Source organism: Malania oleifera, chromosome 9 (genome assembly GCF_029873635.1).
Source record: "Malania oleifera isolate guangnan ecotype guangnan chromosome 9, ASM2987363v1, whole genome shotgun sequence".
Taxonomy (NCBI): domain Eukaryota; kingdom Viridiplantae; phylum Streptophyta; class Magnoliopsida; order Santalales; family Ximeniaceae; genus Malania; species Malania oleifera.
Genome location: NC_080425.1, coordinates 12,982,002 through 12,986,382, shown reverse-complemented (window position 1 = coordinate 12,986,382; position 4,381 = coordinate 12,982,002).

The following is a 4,381-nucleotide window of genomic DNA, read 5'->3' as shown; positions in this document are numbered from 1 at the left end:
GCATTTCAAGGTACCCCATCATACCCTATTTGCCCTATATGTGACGAAAGGCATCCGGGGGAGTGCAGGGGTAGATCAGGTAACTGTTTCTGATGCGATAGGGCCGGTCATGTTGTGCAAGACTACCGCGCGTTATTGGACAACGCACCCCCACATAATCAATATCGGGGAGGTAATCAGGCACTGCGCGGGAACTACCAGAGGGGCACTGCCTAGGCGCGGGTGTATTCTTTAACTCTAGGCGATGCAGAGAATGTAGGAGATGTGGTGACAGGTAACATTTATATGTTTTCAAATAAAGCTATTGTGTTATTTGATTCAGGAGCGACACACTCTTTTGTATCTCGGGAGTTTATCAAAATTGTGCGGGATAGAAACTTAGTTCTTAGACATCGATATATCAATAGTCACACCGACAGGGACAATCGTGGCATGTAGAAAAGTGATTAGGAATTGCCTAGTGGATATTTAGGAAAGAATGATGTCTGCTAGTTTAATTGTATTTGATATGCATGGATTTAACATCATTTTGGGGATGGACTGGCTGGCATCCAACTATGCGAGTATAAACTGCCACATGAAAGAGGTAGTGTTCAAACCTCTTGGGGAGCAAGAGTTTAAATTTTTCAGGTCATGTGTGCACTCTGCACCACGGATTCTTTCAGCAATTCAGACAAAAAGGCTACTTTTGGGGGGGTGTCAGGGGTACCTGGCATTTGTGAAAGAAGCATTGAAGAAGGAACTAAAGTTGGAGGATATCCCCGTAGTAAGGGAGTTCTCAGATGTTTTTCCAGTGGACTTACCTAGTTTGCCTCCTAATCGTAAAGTGGAGTTTACTATTGATTTATTTCCAGGGATGACACCAATTTCTAAAGCCTCATACAGAATAACTCCATCTGAACAAAAAGAGTTAAAGAAGCAACTACAAGAACTACTAAACAAGGGGTTTATCAGACCTAGCGTGTCACCCTGGGAAGCACTAGTGTTGTTTGTGAAAAAGAAAGATGGGTTGATAAGGATGTGTATCGACTACAGGGAAATCAATAAAGTGACATTTAAGAATAAGTACCTATTACCCCGTATTGACAATCTGTTTGATCAGCTTTAGGGCACATAGGTCTTCTCCAAGATAGATCTTTAATCCAGGTATCATCAAGTAAAATTTAAATCAAAGGATGTACCAAAGATTGCTTTCCGAACTAGGTATGACCACTATGAATTTCTAGTTATGTCTTTCGAATTGACTAATGTTTCTACAACATTCATGGACTTGATGAACAAGGTCTTCTATGAGTATTTGGATCAGTTTGTAGAGGTGTTTATCGATGATATTTTGGTTTATTCAAGGATTCTTGAGGAGCATAAGGCTCATTTGGGGCTGGTACTTCAGGTGCTTAGAGAAAGGAAGTTGTATGTTGAATTCAAGAAATGCGAATTTTGGTTGGAACAAGTTGCATTTCTAGGACATGTAGTATCCAGGGAAGGTGTTTTAGTGGATCCGAGCAAGATAAAGGCGGTAGTTGATTGGGCGAGACCCAAAAATGTGCATGAGGTCAGAAGTTTCTTGAGTCTGGAAGGATACTCACTTCAGTTCGTAGAGGGATTTTCTAGACTATCAGGTCCTCTGACACGGCTAACGAGGAAGAATGTGAAGTTTGAATGGACTGGTGAGTGCGAGTAGAGCTTTCAGGAATTGAAGCAACGACTAGTCACTGCCCTAGTTTTGATCATTCCATCAGGAGATGGTGGATTTGTGATCTACAGTGACGCGTCTTAGAAAGGACTCAGGTGTGTCTTGATGCAACAGGGAAAGGTCATTACGTATGCTTCTCGCTAACTCAAGGAGTATGAAAAGAACTATCACACACATGACATGGAATTGATGGCAGTAGTGTATGCATTAAAAATCTGGAGGCACTACCTGTATGGTGAAAGATGCAAGATCTTTACAAACCACAAAAGCCTTAAATACTTCTTCACGTAGAAGGAACTAAATATGAGACAGAGAAGGTAGCTTTAGCTAATAAAAGACTATGACTATACCATCAGTTACCACCTAGGAAAAGCTAATGTGGTGGTTGATGCGCTGAGTCGAAGTTTGTGAACGCGCCAGTATCAACAGTGGTAGCTCAGCATCAGATCAGGATGGACCTAGAAAGGTTTGGTATGGAGATAGTGGAAGGAAATCACCAGGTGTTCATTGCTAGCCTAGTAATTCAGCCGACTTTACTAGAAAGGATCAAGGTAGCTCAGATGAAAGATGTAGAGTTGGTGAAGATGGTTCATAAAGTACAGAGTGGGTTGAGGATAGGTTTCAATGTCTCAGACAACGGGGTGTTGAGGTTTTACACCAGAATATGTGTACCAAATAACGCTGAGATTAAACAAACTATTCTAAAATAGGCACATTGCTTTCTCCATATAGTGCATCCAGGGAGCACTAAGATGTACAGGGATCTGCGGGAATCTTTCTAGTGGAATAACATGAAGAGAGAGATTGCCCGACTTGTAGGGCAGTGTCTGACATGTCAGCAGGTGAATGTCGAGCATTAGAGGCCAGTAGGACCATTGCAACCACTTCACATTCCAGAATGGAAGTGGGAGCATATTTCCATGGACTTTGTCATGGGATTACCATCGACACTTCATGAACAAAATGTCATCTGGGTAGTTTTTGATCGACTGACGAAGACTGCCCATTTCATTCCGATTAAAGTAAACTACTCCTTAAATAGACTAGAAAAAATGTATGTTCATAAGATAGTTAGATTGCACTGCGTTCTAGTGTCCATCATTTCAGATCGGGACGCGCGGTTCACTTCTCGATTTTGGAAATGTTTGCAGGAAGCAATAGGATCTCAACTCACTTTCAGTACCACATTTCACCCACAGACCGATGGACAGTTGGAGAGAACCATTCAGATTCTAGAGGATATGCTATGAGCGTGTGTACTAGATTTTGGGGGTAGTTGGATTCAATATCTATCGTTAGTTGAATTTGCTCACAACAATAGTTATCAGGCCAGTATCGGGATGGCACCGTATGAAGCATTGTATGGTCGAAGGTGCCGATCTCTGTTGTACTAAGATGAGGTTGGTAAGCAACAGATTTTGGGGCCGAAAATTATACAGCAAACCTCTGAGAAGATCAAACTCATTAGGGAAAGGATTAAAACAGCACAGAGTCGACAGAAGAGCTATGTGGATACATGTCGGCGAGAGCTAGAGTTTGAGATAGGAGATGTGATATTTTTTAGGATTGCTCTGATGAAGGGGGTCATGAGATTTGGAAGGAGGGGTAAGCTAAGCCCTAGATACATCGAGCCATTCGAGATACTGGAAAGGGTTGGTCCAGTAGCTTACAGCATAGCGTTACCCCCAACACTGTCTAAGATCCACGACGTGTTCCACGTGTCCATGCTGAGGAAGTACATCCCAAACCCTTCACATGTGATGAGTTATGAGTCTTTAGAGATCTGGAACACTTTGGCATATGATGAAATACCAATTCAGATCCTAGACCGTAAGTAATAGGAGCTACGTACTAAGAGAATTCTGCTAGTGAAGGTACTTTGGCGTAATCACGCAGTGGAGGAAGCTTCATAGGAATTAAAGGAAGCGATGCGTCAGAGATACCCACAGCTATTCAACGAGGCCCAGTGCCAGACAGATAAGTATGGCAGTTTAGGTAAATGTTTGGTTTTGTATATATAGGTTATTTAGAATGGGTTTGTTTAGTTTATCTGTTTATTTCTGGTTTTAGTATATGGATGGTCTTTGGGAGAGTTTTGAATAGTTATTGTAATCTCCCAAAGGCATTGTATGTAACCACGGTATTCCTCCGCCATAAGTGAGGTTGATTTATAAATTTGGGATGGGGCCACTATGTGGGTGGCTGTCGGCTCTTCCTAGGGTCAGATGATCGATTCGATAAATTTCAGGAGTGATGATAAGCACGAGTAAACAAACTTTGAGGATGAAATTTTTACACGGAGAGGAGGACGTAGGAACGCAAACCCAGAAAAGAAAAGAAAAATAAATAAAAGAATAGCAAATAAAGAAATGGGTTTGGTACAGATCAAACCGTTGATAGTTTCAAAGAACTTAGAAAAACCATCGACGATTTTGGAAATCTCAGGAAAACCGTCAATGGTTTCAACTATCGAGAGGTTTTTGAGAAAGAATTTGGTTTGGTAAGTGGCCAAATCATTGATGGTTTTCCTCCGGGCCAGCTTACCTATAATTAGGTGTCAGCTTATTATTTTTAGAAAAATAATTTCTCTCTCTCTCTCTCTCTCTCTCTCTCTCTCTCCTAGGGTTTGGATTTCCCTCTCTCTAAAACTCTCCTGGGTCTCCAACATGCTCTTCGATCCTCTTTCCT